General features: G+C 33.3%; 1 protein-coding gene across 6 annotated transcripts in view; it reads left to right on the forward strand.

Moving 5' to 3' along the window:
* Positions 1 to 4,751: 4,751 nt before the first annotated feature.
* Dop2R (dopamine D2-like receptor) overlaps positions 4,752 to 17,699 on the forward strand; it is a 272,365-nt gene continuing 259,417 nt past the window's right edge. For all 6 annotated transcript variants that reach the window (XR_015547773.1, XM_011051192.2, XM_087414636.1 and 3 more), the window contains exon 1: positions 4,752 to 4,892. The gene's annotated coding sequence lies outside the window, so the exon portion shown is untranslated. The remainder of the gene's footprint in view (positions 4,893 to 17,699) is intronic.

Consider the following 17,699-nt stretch of genomic DNA (forward strand, 5'->3'; position numbering starts at 1 on the left):
AAAGAGCGGCACACGATTCTGTTACTTGTCTATACGAGCCTCGGAATTAGAATGACTGCACGGTAACTTCGCATTAATGTGACGAGCCGCGCTGCCCACCTTTCCGCATCAAAACAGTTCCAAGGTTGCGCGCCGATCTAACTGTCAAAATATTAATGTATATTACAAAATCAGTAAAATAATCTACTCGTTACATTTTTTATATTCTTCGATAAATATTACACGATGCTTTATTTGGGTTGCTACAGAAAATAAATTTTTAAATTCCCTTTCAGGAACTTTTTCAGGTTTTCCAGATGGAAATGAAAATTTTCCAATATAAAATATGTAAATTTTAACACATTTAAAGTCAAGAATTGAAAAAGCTAACATATGTTATTAAAAACAAAAAAGTTAATAGCATACTAAAATTTTGGGTGCAAATTCAAGCCAACAAAAAATAAATTATTAGTATTAGAAAACAAAATGCAACTATGAAAAAGAGCGATCAAATAAAAATACTGAATAAAATATAAATTTTAATTATTTTATTAAAATCATTTCAAATGTGCGAGTTTTTAATGTACTTCACTATAAACGTCAAATATAATATTAAAAAATTATAACAATTATTTGGAATAAGAGCAGTTTAAGGAAATTGTGAGCAAATTTCAAAATTCCAAAATTCAGACTTTTTTACATTTTCTCCTGATTTTTCCCGGTTTTCCATGACCAATTTCAATTTGTCTGAAAACTATGACCAATTTCATGTGCCTGACTTTTCCTGATTTTTCAGGTCTGTAGCTACCCTGTGGATTCCTTTTGCTATTAAAATTGTTTATATTGTGTAAGTTGTACTTCATTATTGCGAGGTTGTGGATTATGGATAGCTGACAATGTAAAATCTCCTTGTGTATATAAAAGAAGATGAACATATCTCATTTTCTAGGAGAAGAAAACGTGTCATTTCATGAGCTAAATGAAAGAGCTAATGCATGCAAGGCGTCGCGAAAATCCGGACAGACGGAAAATTGAAAACTATAAATTTCTTTGCTTTTCCCGTTTATGCGCGCCGGATTCAGTTCTTCTATGCTACCTGCAAGAGATTCTGGTCGTTATAAGGTAGTTTATGAACCTGCATCATTTGAAACTCAAAATAGAATTCCGAACTTAATATCACTTAAATGGTACTTAACGCAAATCGCGATATCACAATCGGTATCCACATAATAACGCTCGATATTAATTCTGATATTTCATAAAGTGAATGCTGATTATTTCTTTCTTATCAAAGAGAAAATATTTTTTATTAACACACAATCTAAACACCAACTCACTTTGTGGTAATAACAATTTAAAAACCAAATTTAATCGGAAACCAAAATCGAATAAAAGTTGTGTATCAAATAGATAATGATACAATATAAAGCTGTATCTATGACCAAAAGCGAAATTAATGTCGTATATAATCTTCATCAGCCGCAATTATTAAATACAAATTAATAATCGATCTATTCAGAATATATTATAGAGTATAAGAGAGTATAATCGAGGAAAATAGTCAAATAAATAGACGGAAAAACATACGAAGAATATGGATCATAATTCATTAAATATGAAAGTTACCAAGATATTAAATATACAGGAAAATAAACTGTGAGGCTAATGTGCTCTTTGTTTTCTGTTTCTTGCTGTTTGTCTCTTGCCTTTTTGGTCAATAAGACAAAAGGCAAACAGCAAGAAACGGAAAACAAAAAGCATATTGTAGAATTAGCTTTAGAATCAATCATTAAAAACAAACAACACAGGATTTTAATGACAAAATGTATAAAAATCCAATCATCTATTTTGGATGATATAAATTTTTTAAAGTTATAAGATATAAATTTTTTAAAGTTCAAATGAAATATTTTACTGTACAAGTTATACAATAAAAAGTACTTGCATAATTTTTACGTTCTAATAACATAATAATTAGAGAGAAGAATGATCCTCTCTCTCCTCCAATAATTATGAATTATTGGAACGAAAAAGTTATGCAAATGCGCTTTATCATATCTTATAATAAAATATTTTATATTAATTTAAAAAAATTTGCCTATCGAAAATAGATGACAGATATATTCTATCTTCGTTATTCTAGTTTATTAACTGTAATTGACGTAATTCTGACGAAGACTGATTATAATGTTAATTTGATGTGTTCGAAACAAGCATATCGATGTTAATACTTCATCCATTATGAAAATTATACGGCTAAAAAATTATATAGGTCAAGCGATCGCGAATCAAGGGGATATGACTATAGATTATTGATTTTTGCCGTAGCTAAAGCTTCCACGACACTTTTACCATAAATGTAATCTACGGAAAATAAGGGGATTTTTGATTAATAACGTATAAATTTAATAAGCGTACGTAATGTAATAATACATACTTTTCATAGCTGTAAGTATAATCCCAATAATTAGAATAAAATTAATTAGTTAATTTATAAGTTATAACAAAGTAGGTATACCAAAAATTTCCAGTTAATATCTGCATAAAATATTTCATATGCTCGAGATTCCAATTCCATATAATCGTATCGCTTTGAATTATCTCTTTTTCTTTTTTTCTTTTAGTTACTATTTAAATCATTTTAATTTTTAGTTTTAAAATTAAAAACACAAATTAATATTTACCATAAGATACTTAATCTTAAAATTTAATATTAATCGTACAATAAAATCTTAATATTAGTATTTAATCTAATTTGAGACTTTTTCGAATATTCAAGACAGACATTTGTGTGATATTGTTTGAAATTTGCTAAGTTGATTCTCAAGGGAAGAAAAGCCAGTTGGGAAACACACCCGAACTCGTCAGGGCCGACACTCGTCCCATAACATGCGATTCCCTCCGCGCTAGTAGTAACAGATAGTACAGGACAAACTAGACGCACCACTAGTAATCAAAGTCCAGTGTCGTCATATCAACCAGTAGGACCTGTGCCAACGAATTTGGAGAGACTCGAAAGCTTCGAGATAAGCAAGAAAGAATTGAGAAAAAGACGCCACGGAAAAAGAGAGAGGGGGAGAGGGGAGAGAGAGGGGAGGAAGATGAGAACGGCCAGCGCGACACAGAGGAGGAGTAGAAGGTGGCTGGTAGAGGAGGGTTGAGAATTAGGGGTTGGTCGCAGGCAGCGTGCGCGTGAGAGGGTTTTGCCAGCGAGGGAGAGGGTGGAGAGTTCCCCTCTCGCATATTCTCTCTCTCTTTCCCTCCATCGCTCTCTCGCTCTTTCTCTCTTTCTCGCTTTCTCACACCCTCTCTCGCTCACTTCCAACCCCTCTCGAGCGCGCGCGAGCATTCGGGATTCGAGGCGGTGTGGAAACTCGAGCAGACAGCCAGTCGCTTGCCGTACGCTCCACGACGTGGCTCGAGAGTGCCGTCTGGCCGATCGAGATAAACGACGACGACGACGACGATGATGGCAGTGATGTCAATCCTCGTCAATCGATCCTGGTCCACGTCGTCATTTGCCATCGCCTGAAACGTCGATAGATACTAGGGCGATCTAGCGTGTTTCATTCGTCGATCATAGATCATCGCTCGCTGGAATCCACAGGTATCTCCGCAATAGTGGAGGATCGATAGTATTCGTGCAATGAACGGTCGGATCGGACAGCTGTAGCCGTGAATCGATTGGAATCTATCAAAAAAGTTTCCGTTTCCAAGATACTCTGATAGTTCATGAAGATCTTGTCATGTGATGTGCGCGCTGTGCCGGTCACGAGATCACAAAAAGAGCGAAACACGGGCAGGAAGGGTTTAGGGCAAAACTCGGTCAAAAAATCGAGGAGCTTTGAGATCGAGTAATACACGTGAGAGAGAATATCTGAGTGATGATTGAGGATAATTGCTCATTTCCCTGATCAGTGACAACACCAATGGACCAGCGCGCAAAGTGTGCTTACGTTTCATCGATGCAGCTCCGGTTTAGCTGTTTCGGAACTGAATTTCTGGCCAAGAATTTCAACGTCGATCGACGGGGCAGGGACGTGGCAAAATTAGCCGAAAGTGCCGGCGTATCATATTAAGGTGGTTAGCATCGTTGCGAATAGTGACCTCGTGCCTGCTAATGGCTGCCAATCCAACTGGAGGCTCAAACAGTGATAGTGAATCAATTGCAAAAAGCGAAGGTTGAAGAGGATAAGATCGCAGAATGAAAAGAGAAATGGAGTGACGCAGACAGCTGATAAGAGAAGTTCTACAAAGAGTGGAAGTTTGCGAGATAGATTGTAGAGAGATCGCAGCTGAGCAGTGCCATTTCCACGAAGAATTTAATAAGCCCTCCATACAGCCGTCCCGTGGATCGGATACGACGTCGTTGGGGTTTCCGATCCGCTGTCGCAAAATATTTCAGGCGATCCGTCGGCACTGAATGGCGCGGCTTAAGACGGCTTCCCGTATGTATCGCCGTAAACGTGCAGCGCGGATAATCGAAACGCTAGTAGACTAGAAAGAGCCCGAAGGCTTTTTCCTCGTGGTCGCATCCCTCTCTTTTTCTTTTTTCCTCTATTTTCTCACTTTGTTCTCTTTCTTTCTCTCTCTCTCTCTCTCTTCGACTCGATTTTAAACATGGCAAATATGCGATATCAGGCCATGTACGCGTGACATCATGTCGATGTCTGTGCGTGACACATCCGCTCGTGGCCACGTCGAAAGTGACGGTGCACCTCTCGGCTCGTCGAGGAGTGTCAACGGAACGAGACTCCGACCCACCGGTCCACGACAACGCGGATGCAGGATCATCGCGTCCCTGCAACGTCGCGACTCCATGGATCGATCACGCGGAAGATTCACCGCGATCTGGGAAAGTCTCATCGCGGATAATCGTCGATCGTCGAGCGACGTTACCGCCAGGATGGACGGTAAGTCACGGGTCATTAGCGGCGCGGACACGCTGTCGCGTGCTGGCACGCCAATTTCGTTGGCCCAAGGTCCTCCACGTCGCGTCGGTGGCCGTGCTGGTGTCAAGGGTGTAGTCACGTGTGCGATTTGAATTGCTAAGCAGACCTCGATCACTGATAATTAAAATACGATGTGAGAGAGACAGAGATTTATTATCGGCCAGGAAAACGCTTGAGACAAAGCGTGAAGTTGGTGCATTGTTTGTCGTGTCTCGTAAGTCGTAAACTCAAAAATATATCGGAAATAATTGTTCCTTAATAACGTTATTAAAGGCGTAGATATATAAGAAATAAATAAAAAATTAAAATAGATAAAACAGATTTCGTTCATTGCTTTTAAAAAATCCTAAAATCTATAATCGACTTCTAAACAAATCAATTGCATTTTTATGTAGAAGAAATAATAAGTATAGTATTGTATTTACGTATAATATAATATATAATGTATAAGCAGCAATTTTCTTAATATATTCTTATAACTTTGTTTCTAAAGAGTTTTTTGTGTACATTTTAACGGTGCATACTGCACGAAAAATTCCTCCTTGAATTAAACTAAAATCTGAATATAAGAACGAAGACACGGACAATAATAATGTTGAGTGCATATAGTCACATTCGGTTTATTTCACGATGCAAAATTTTTTTTTTAATGCATCCATAACAATGAGCGGGTAATTTCATAATGGTGAAGATGGAGCGAGATAAAGAGATACCTCAGGCCAGCTTCGTGTCACTAGAATTAAGGACTACAAATAAAAAGACCGCGCAGAACAAAGGGTGTAATACACGCAAAGATGGAAAAGGGATTCTTTTACGGCCTTCGTCTCCTATTCTAACATCGACTGTACAGCAGCTTCGTCTCGTTCTCTCTTTTCGTTTTCACTTACCGCTCCTCCATTCCATCCCTTGATGTATTAAAGGGTCTCGTGAAATATTCCGGAAGCATTTTCATTACCGTTCTCTCTGGGAATACATGCGGGTTGATAAGCCTTTCTGCGAGGGCATAGGGTAAAGTGGATTGCCCAAGAGGGAAGTTGAATACATTCGGTTGCTAGTGGGTTGCCTTTTTTTTATTCTTTTTGACTTTAAGAGGAATATTACAATATTTTTATTTATTAAATCCACACATAACCAATATACCCATTCTTTTCAATGTTATAATTAAAAAATGTCATTTTTCGCGGCGTAAGCATTTACTGTAGAATGTTCGTGAATGTAAAATTAATCCCGACAATTGTTAATGGTTGGTTTTCCAAGCTATTCTGTTTAAATTGGCTTTTATCCGAAGTGAGGAAATAACGAAGCGTGACGAGTACAAATTATATAAATAATTTAGATTGGATTTTGTATGGTAATTATATGATATTTATGACGGGAGAGGGACATAAATATTGTCAATTACAATATAAAATCACACTTATTCTCATTTTCTCTCTTTCATAATTCATCTCTGCCTTAATTACACGTCTTTCAGAAGTAAAGAAATCATCTAACATGAAATTAACTGACTGCAGTGATAATGCATAATGTATCCTATAACTTGTTTACATACAATATAAATACTTAATATAAATACTCACATGTAATTACACGAGTTTAAATATGTAACTTATTAACATGGTAAAGACATGGTTTAAGACACAATTACACGCAATCAAAAATAATTCTCGTCATCTACCATCATAAATAACCTTATAAAAAAAAACTTTACTATATTTATAATTTAGTTTTATATACTTATCTGAACTCTACGATATAAATTAAATGTTTTTATGCAATGTTATACAAAAAAATTAGTCTTGTCACAGACGTACAACTGTGTTGAAATCTTGAAATTGTTGATTCGATTTTTCTCAAAGGTTATCGTGCCTTGCCATATCACGAAACACAGGCATTTTAAAGTGTCGCTGATATTCCAAAATTACTTGGTAGCATAAGCTGTGGGAGTAGCAATCACTGGATTTTGTGCAAATGGGCTCTCAGCAGGCCACTCTGCTTTTTCAGGCGCAATTGAATCCGCCGGCACTCACGGCAGTCCTCCAATCCAGCAGTTGACAAGGTAATTCCAGTAATTCCCTGAATGCACGGTATTTTACAAATTCCTTGCGATCCAGATATCTACGATCCGTGTATTTAACATATTGAGTCATTTCCATAAAAAGCTATTGCTACGATCCCCGATTGGTAGATTCTACTGTAAGCGATATTAGAGAAAAGAGCTTTCGCTTTTATACTAATCTTTTCATTGGTAGAGCAAAGAACTGCTTTGTAACAGAAACACGTGTAATTTCAGAAATTTCCATAAATTAGCGTTAAATGATTGTAAATAAATATTAATCAATGAGCGAGTGTGTAATTAAAAATAATAATAATAATTCTAGCTCCATTTCTCTTTTGAAAATTTTGTAAAGAATATTATAGAATTAGACTTTTTAAATATATGTCAGACAATTTGCTGCATATTTGCTATTATTTAAACTCACTATGAAAATATATTACTGAATAATATCCATGAAAAGTCGTGTTGTTTTTGAAATACTCGTGCGTTTCTTTGCGGCGATGTTAGTGCACGTTAAATGTCACCAGGAAATTTATTGACGGGTCCGTTCCGTCCTGACAAAATTGTACTAAAATTCGATGTCACAAGAGAATGCCCATAACCGGCAATATCCAATGACGTTCATAATCTGTTCTCTCTCTTTAGAGAAACGATAATCGCATAAAACAATTATAATCATTATAATCGATAATTATAATTCATTTTGTTCATGCTTTTACAATGCAAGAAAATTATCCCTCACGTAGCAAAAAGTTTAAAAAACGAAATGTCGAATATATATGCTGTTACATCTTTGGATAATCGATCGAGTGCGATCATATGGTAAAAGAAGCAAGAATCTTTTTCCGTTAATTTAATACGACACGTTTCTGTGCCATTACCTGTTGCGTTCACCATTATTATAGGTATGCCAACGTGACTTCGACGAAGAAAAATGACAATTGTATCAGTTGCGCTTCTGATTACAAATTTTTGAAAGAGAAGACAAATGGAGGAGATATACATTAGTTTTTATATATAAGTTTTAGTTTAGTACAATAATATTAATTAAAATTAATAAATCAATATAATTTATTTTCTTATATACATACTTATACAGAGCGTCCTTTTTATATATCTACTACTGCAACATTTCCTCTTAAGTATTTTTAAATAATTTAGAGACGAAAATTCTAATGTAAAAATATCGAGACTATAATAGTTTTTAAATTAGCTATTAAAGCTACTACTAATCGCTAATAATGAATCTAAAAAATAATAAATAAAATGTCAATTTGAACCAACACTGATTATTAGTGTGTACCATGTGTTTTATACCATTCAAATCAAAATGTAGAGTTATTAGGGAAGAATGAGTTACAATTAAATGAATTATTACTATAAGGATTTTAAGTTTTGATATTTAAAGGAGGGAGGATTTAATAGTAAATTTATTAAATTTAATAAATTGAAATTTAGATAAAATATGTACAAATTGCCCATTTTTTATTCATTTTCATGAATAAAATAATTGAAAGAAGTCGTAACAAAGTAAGTATACAGGAATGTGTATTTAGATTAATAATTAAAATTAAGTTGTTGGGGGGGGGGGGGGTTATAGGATATATAATAAGATTGTTTATAAGTAAAATTAAAAATTTTATGTCATTAAATTATAGAATAGTATAAATAATATTTGAATATAAAGGATAGGAGAAATTTATTCAAAATGAATATTAAATCACTAATAATGAACCTTAATCCTAAAATTTTTATCTTTAAATTACTTCAAAAATATTCTTAAAAGGAAATACGGTAGTGGTGAGAGACCCGTATATATTACATTGTAATATACAAGATATCTCAGAATGTTCTGTCAAATATTCTGTTGGTAGAGCGAACTAAATTGAAAGGAAAGTTCTCTATCATTGTCATAATAGTTATAAAAATATTAATTATTAAAAATCACCGAATATGATATTTAATAATTTTTTACTCACTTTTTTACTATTAATTTTACAGGAAAATTTACTTACAGTAAATAAATATTTATTCAGTAAAAAAAAAAGATTGTTAAATCAAATTAACATTTCCTGTATCAAATAAATCTTTATATTTAATAAAGATTTAGTTGGCAGTGTTCAACTAAATATTTATTAAAATTGACTATATTTTTTTTCAATGTATGAGAAGAAAATAAACAATTTTTGTCTCTTGCTGTTATTCAGTGAAGTTGATAGTACTTGAGTAAAAAATTATTGAAAATCAATATTCTGCAATATTTAGTAATTAATTAATATCTTGTTAACCATTGCAAAAATTGCAAAATGGTAGAGGACTTTTCGACTCAATTTAGTCCTCTCTACCAGCACACGAAATATTTGGCGGTCATTCTAAGCATCATTCTACCACATAAACTCTCAGAAATCAGTTATTAATTTATTAGCATTATTTTGTTAACAGATATTTATAATAATGTTAATAGATATTTATAGATGATTATAGTGAATATTTTTTAATTATTCAAAGAAGTAAACTTGTTAAATTAGATAATTAAATCATTAGCCACAAATTGATATAGCGAAACATTACAAGCTGATTTCTCGATAAAAGATACATATTTACAATCAACAATACTATATTTATGAAACTACTCTTAAAACATAAAATGTCTCAATGAAATTTAATAGAAATTTTGTCGTTATTCTCTAATGTTTTCTAAGAAAATCATTTTTACACGGTCAATCTTCTGTGGAATTGCATACACTTTTATTTCATTAATTTTTTTAATTTTAATCGATTAATATACATGGGACATATTAAAATTATTAATATATATTGAATTTTATTTTTAGTTCGTTTTATTTAATTATGCATATGTAACACATGTCAATATGTGCGACATATGAATACTTGCCTCGCGATAGTTAGTAATTATTATATTACATACCACATTTCATGAACTAAACTGTTAATTATATTCAACCGAGGAGAAATCTTTTAGCACGTATAAAGTTAATACAATGGTCTCTTTTATAACCGCATATTAATATTGAAATTTCGATTCACAAACGCATGTATGTATCGGTATGCATTTCGATTCAATTTCAAATTTTATTATATTAATTTTCGTATCAAACTGTCACGCGTCTAATTTAATCGTGCAAATTTTATTTCTCTATTCAGTGCCATGTCGAGTTTATAATTACATTCGCATCTCATACATTCAGAAATAAAATACTTTCAATGGAAGGTATTGTAAACATGAGCATTTAAGATTATTATTAAATTGCTAGAGACATTTGTCATTTTTTAAATTAAAACTAAATATTAGAGCAAAAAAGAGAGAACGAGAGACAGAAAGAGATATGCTTTTGATACATATTGCAGTACTCGGAATAATTTCTTGGAATCATTTCTCACCGAAATGGTGCACCAAATGTCTAACGGAACAGCGGGCAGAAAGGACTCCGCATTAGCGAAGTTTCGTGCTAATTGTACGTAATTAATTATATCATTATTTCGCCGATTAATCTAAGTCGGGCTCACCGCGGTGGTAGAGAATGATATTTTTCCTCTCGCGATGTTCGGTATTCTTCGTCACAATTGCTGCACAAAAGCGATCAATCTAGGAAGATATGATTTCATTTCTTTTCTCGTTTTATTTTTAAAAGGACAGAAAACGACGTTACGTTACACAAAGGACGAGAAAGATGTTGCCTTCTCGGCGAGATGAAAATTGCTGGGAATATATTGCGCGAATATTTTCTGGTTTTGCCGTGGCAGAAATCGTTGCAACAACGATTTAATATTTGAAAACAATTTCAGAACTTTTTGTATGTACATATTCGTACATCGAATGTTTCAGAGAGAATTGGCGGCGCGTTTTGAAAAATTTGAAATTGATGGCGGCGTATTCCGTACCGGAAATTCATGAAAGCAACACATGGAATGCCTATTTATTTTATGCTCGCGAAATCGAATTACAAATAACGCAATTATAAGCGAGCCATTTGTCTAACTTTGATTGTCTCGTCTCTTTTATACATGTAAAAGAATAGTCGGTTAGTTAATTGAGAAAATGTGAAATTTTAGAAACAAATTATGACAATTTCAGTTCTGTTAAACACGCTTTTAAATATTGCTGTTTAATCAACTTGCGAATTGCAATCCTAACATTTTTAATATCAAATCAAATTGCGAATTATCATCGTACACATCGTACACAATTAGCTTCAAATTCACAATTAACGCGATATTTTTATTCCTGAAGCTCGCGCTACATTTACTGCGTGCAGATAGAAGTGTTCATTTATTTATAGCAGTCGCGTTTTATCGCCATGTATTGCACGCAACTCTATTAAACTTCAGTATAATGTTATATGAGCTAGCAAATGTTGCTAGCATTTATGAGAAAGAATAAATTGGAATACATTCAAAATACATGCGACACATGATGCGAATTTGACAAATTTGATTTTTCGTAAAAATAAGAACTACATTACAGATATATTATCGAATTATTAACCTTCCACCAGCATTGTATTGGATTTTAAAAGCACATTCGATTTTTTTATTATTCTGTAGACAAATTTAAATCTGTATAATACAAATAAATAAAATACAATTCAACTGATGACAGTGAGAACTCGTTAAATTTTAAATAAATGTGTAAGAATTTTTTTCAGATTTTTATACAGTACAAAACAATATAAAAATCTATATAAAGTTTGAAAACATAGACTGCGGACGAAGAATGAAAATTTCACACTGTCGACAGAGAATTAATCATGGCAATTTCTGTGGCACTCAATCTTGTCTTACTTGCTTTACTTTGACTTCTAGTAAATATAAGAACTATATTATTAGACATATTACAGAATTATTAACCATGATAATTCCTGTGACACTTTATAACTTCTGTCTTACTTGCTAATTATGAGCACAAAGTCATCGTTTTCGATTACATTCTAAAAACCCTTATCGTTCTTGCAGTGGATCTTAAGACTTAAGATATTGTTACGTAATACTATTTTCTTTTTATTTTTATGACTTAAGTTGTAGAATATGAATAACGTATGTATCGATTATCGATATTCGTAAGCACGCGTTCGTGTTTATCCGCTTATAGAACACGCAACGTTTGTCATCAGCGCGAATAGCAACGTTCTTGCGCGTAATTCTCAGAGAGGTACGGAGCGGGCAAAGTTACACCGAAGGCTTGTTTGCGTGCCCGCGAAAGTTAGCTCGTCGACAACGGAATCCTTTGAGACTAATCTATGCGAGAGTGGACGAACTCGCATTACTCACGCTTGCGAGATTTCCTGCGTGTACGTGCAACCTTTTTATATTCCACATGATCCTCGTGATATTGACTGACTTGAAAACTAGATCATTTTTTCCTAGAACGCGCGCGCGCACATTAATATTATCCGTTTGTAGTCGAAGCTTTTCTATTCACATCTCGTTACCACTCAATTTTTCTCGGTTGAACGGATCTGATGTGATCTAAAGCATAAATTATGCTGTACGATTTTTGACAGAAGACATTTTTTCAATGAATATTTTGGGGTAGTGAATAACATCAAAATATACCACAAATATATGTCATAAAAGATTCTCGAGAAGAACTTGAGAGAGAATATCAAGAAAATCATTCATACGCGTATAGCATATACAATTTTATAATATTTTTCTGAGTATATTATTTTCGAAACTATTTTTAAATGAATTAAAGACAATTGTTTTAAAACATAATAATATAATTTCGAAAAGATGCAATTTTTAAAATATGTGATTTATAACTGTTATCTGATTGAATGGATAAAAACATAATGGTCTGCTTTCAAATGATTTACGATCGACTTTGGTTGAGGAGAAAATATCGAAACTCTATTGTCATTAAGAAACCAGAGTCAATTGACTCAGTAAAATTGTTGATGGTAAAATCTATAAGATTATAAGAACTATCTAAATTTCCTGATTATTATAAATGTAAAATAATGTTGTCAAAAGTTGATAAAATATATGACATTAAATTAGTAAAATTATATAATTAACTAATTTTGATATTTGCTACTGACTGTATCAATTTATTTTCATCTATTTTGAAATTTAATTAATTTCTTAATGTTCTTCTAAAATGCTCATTAATATAAAAAATTAATAAATTGTTTTTCGATTTAATATGCAATGTTATTATAGTTCTGTTTATAATTACGTTTCACAAAACCAAAAAAGATTTCGGTACGCACAATTGGACATGTACATAAATTCACTCTGAAATATTAAAGCACTAAGATTTACTTTGACCAAAAATAGGCTTATTTCTCTTAATTGATTTTAATTCATTGATATAACTAATTAATATAATTAAGTTTATCACAACAGTTCGTGGAATTATTTCCGCATAATTTGATGAGTCGAAAGATTATTTACGCCTAACGAAGCAATTAAAAATTACGGAATAAATTCTAATCCATTTTTCTTTTAATAAAGCATATCTTTAAAATCTTTAAATTCGCATCACTTTTTTTCTTATAAATGTAAATGTTTTCTGCTCTGAAATATTGCGAGATATTTGAATGCGTAATGTCCGTCTGTTCTTAACGCGCACACTATGTTAGGTTTAGAGGAAATGAAATGTCAAATTTCGGTATTTTCTCTTTTCTGTGCATAAGCGCAGAATAATGCATGAAGTTTTACTTTAGGAGGGGACGCGAGCGGCAACAACAGCGCCAAATGCCGAGAACAAAATTTCAACACTGTGTTCTTCACTAGGGATTAATATCGTTTTGCATATTTACATATTCAAGTAACGCCACGTTTCTTGTCGAGAGGCAGGAGAAAAGAGAATATTCTTACTTCACTTATTACTCAGACCAGCATTAATCGTAATCGAGCATGTATATCAGTTTGAAATCCTTATAATTCGTAAACAGAAGTCGGGTATTTCTGTAGAATATCGAAAAAAATTAATGGTATCTACAAATTCAACAAGTCTTTAAATCATCTTCCACAATCTTCAAAATATCAAAGATTCCATGGGAGAATAGCAGTATTCTTACGAATAATTTGACTGCGCTCTAACTCGGTATCATATATTCCATGTATAAAATACTATGAAAGCATAAAGAATGAAAAGAGTAATACGATATATAAAACACTTTGTCGTTAAAAATATTGCAAGTACTGTTGAATATATATCATCGTTAATCTCTTAAATTCCTTTGCAGCTTTAGGATTCCAGATATATCTTAGAAAATATTGAAGATCCTTTTCAGTTTACAGATTACAAATTGTTGATGGTTAAAACCCTGGTTTGTAAGTCAAAATCAAATCAATATCGATTGATTTTTCTAACCGAAATCTACATTTTCTATTGATTTTCAAAGAAGATCAACATTTTATCAATGGTGCATCGAGAAGATTGATGTTTTATTAACGCTGCATCGATAAAATGTCGCTCTTCTTTCGAAGATCAATAGAAAATCTAGTAGATATCAAATACAATAAAGCAGTCCTAAAAATCAATCGACTTCAAATCGACTTGTGAATCCGAGAACTGTTGAAAGTTTTCAACAAATATTCATTATTTTTAAATATTAATGTGGCTTGAAATTAAAATCATTAAATTGCATAAATAAATTAATCGTACATCAATCATTATGAAAGTAAGAAAATATATAGAAAAAAGTAGATTTGCAAAAGCAGCGTGTTGTCGTAATAGAGTTATTTCACATAGTAATTCGTGAGCAACAAATGGCAATGCGATACTGCTATTATATAAAACACTTACGCCGCAGCATTCCGTTTACTTTCCTCAAATTCACGACAGAGCGAAGTCGGGAATGGCATTCGCGAACATTTCCAGAATGTCGATATCGAAGAGACAGTCTAAAATGTCGGCGGCCTCGGAACGACGTTTAAGATTTGACTTTCGCAGTGCGGGTATATATTCCTTCTGATAAAATTCAGTCACCCTTCTTCAATTCCTACACTTCCGTCGAATACTCGTTGCTGGAGAACGGGACGAAGGTTGCGGTATCGAAGTAAAAAGAAGATTTGAACGATGAAGGAGAGCATGCTGATGATGAAAGAAAAAAGGAATAAGAGAGAATATGGGGTGAATTACAGGATGCGTGCTGTTTCCTTTTCTAGGTCGTCTCTACTCCGGATTTTTTCCCTAATGGTTTTCAAGAGCTTGGAGGAACTAGATTATATGCATTTATTCTTTTATAAAAGCGAAGATAAAACCCTCCAATTTTTCTTTTTATATACATTGATCTTAGAATCTTTAAGATCAACAAGTATATTGATATATCAAAAATTAAACAGGTCTTAGTTATTAATACACGGAACCATATTACACATTGTATTGTTAAATTTATACGTTATAAAAGAATTTTGAAAAAATATATGTTACAGTTTAAAATAATAATTTCGAAATATTGAGTGTTAAAATAAATACTAATTTAATTATTTAACATATGTTCTTTACTTTCTAAATTTTATCTTTAATTAATTTACAAAATAAAAATTAAAATATACATATTTAGAAGATGTAAACAAAAGTATTTAAATACACAATAAAAATTAATTTATGTGAAGAATAAAATTTAAGAATTAATTATTTATATATGCAATTATATATAACATCTATTAAAAAAGTTGCAATAGATTGTAGCATACAGATTTTAATTACATCATGGAAAATTATAGTTTGATATTTTTTTATAGATATTTTGTTACAGTTTCTTATAAATATACATGCGTTAGTTATTTTCCCATAAATTCTACTCGTTCTCTTTACTCGCGTCACTTTGATGAAATATACTAAAAGTTCTCATAAATTTAAATTTGATATAAATGCTTTTTGAAAAAAATATGTGTATAAAAAATGTTAAAAAACTAAAAAAAGATATATTTTTGCAAGATTTTTGCTTTCAGTCATTTATATTCAAACCAATTTTTATTTATGTCTGTATTATTTATTTATGTATATTTGAAATAACTAAAATATTTGAACATTGGTTGTTGCTTTATTAAAAATATCTCGTTTCTTTACTTCAAACGTGACACAATTTAAAAAAATGTAATTTTTTAGTTAAAATAAGTAGCTTCTTGAAGTTTTCAAAGAGATTATAATACTTTCTACAAAGTGACCGATTTAGATTGTGTCATATTTGTAAACACAAAAAGAGAGTTTTCTTACAGACAACATTTAAAATTAAGACTATTTTGGTGATCAAAGTTTGAAAAAAATTGATTATTTTGAATTTAATCATTTTAGTAATAAAAATATGCATATATAAATCTATTTTATATACATATAACACTATTTTACGATATAATCATATAATACAAATCGATATAATGTTTCGTCATACTTATAATCTTCCTATATCTTCTTAAATAACTTACTTAGCCGTGAATAATGTGATATTTCTTCGCAATGTCGATACACAACACATCCCCGCGCAAAACAAATGTATTAACTGCGCGCATTCGTGTGTGATGAAAAATAAAAAGATCTCGCGTGGCACGCATTTGCAATCCAAAACAGTACAAGCCGACACACGGTCGGCTCGCATATTCGCTGCGCTTAATGCATTAAACGGACGACTCGCCGCGGTCGCCTGCAATAGCCGCCACAATGGAATTCAATTTTCGCAAGCGTGGGCACGAATGGCCGTCGATAAAGAATGGATAGATCCGTCGTCCGACGAATGAAGGAAAGAGACCGACATAGGCTTTTAACAGGAGCCTCCACAGCTCCAGAGCCGCTTTGTTCCCCTGTTTTCCCCGCCAACCGTGTGCGAACCACCTTCCCCCTGCTTGCATAGATCGGACTCCCTTCCTTCCTCACCCTCAGCTTACATGAACACCGCCAACTCTCCATGGCCGGGAGAATTCAGATAGCGGATACCGGATGCTATTATGCGCTACATATATATCCCGTGAACTTTACAGCCAGTAGCCTGCGATACTCTGAGGAATTTACAGTCTGAAAGATATTGCCAGGCGATACACATATACCGGTAGCACTCCGCCTTTCTACTCTAGGCTCTATATAGAGCAGGGATCGAATCGACGGAGGATGGAAGGTCCCGTGGGATAAGGAGATGATTTCTGTCCTTAAGAGGGTTTACCCCGGTTGTGTTGAAATCTTTCAAGACCTATCCTCTGCTCGTTCTCTCTCTCTCTCTCTCTCTCTCTCTCTCTCTCTCTCTCTCTCTCTCTCTCTCTCTCTCTCTCTCTCCCTCCCTCCCTCCCTCCCTCCCCCTCCTCTCCCTCTCATCTCTCTTGCTTCTGATTTCCTCTTTACATTTCTCACATCCTCATCGAATGCACGTGTCAGAAAAGAAACACCATATAATGCCTGTCCAACTGTCAATCCGACTTTTCTCTCTGTATATACCTTCGATCTTTCGCCTATACGAGAATGAAACGGCGTTCCATTTCGAGCGATCCGTGGGCGGACGGATGGGAACAATCGTGAGCTTTTGTTTAATTCCGAGATTGCACCACGAGACACTCGTCTCGAATGTTGATACGCGCAGATGGGAGTTCGCTTGCGCGAGTTTTTCTTTCCACGTTTCATTAGAGAGGAGACACTCGATAGTCCGGGCGGCTTCCTTGCGTAAATTTATCGTCTCGCTTGGAAAGTTTGATCGGGATTAAAATCACTGTGCGATCACGAGCGAAGTAATAGAGCGCGTTTGTTCTAC

This window comes from Acromyrmex echinatior, chromosome 16 (genome assembly GCF_024713525.1).
Source record: "Acromyrmex echinatior isolate Ae372 chromosome 16, ASM2471352v2, whole genome shotgun sequence".
Classification (NCBI taxonomy): Eukaryota; Metazoa; Arthropoda; class Insecta; order Hymenoptera; family Formicidae; genus Acromyrmex; species Acromyrmex echinatior.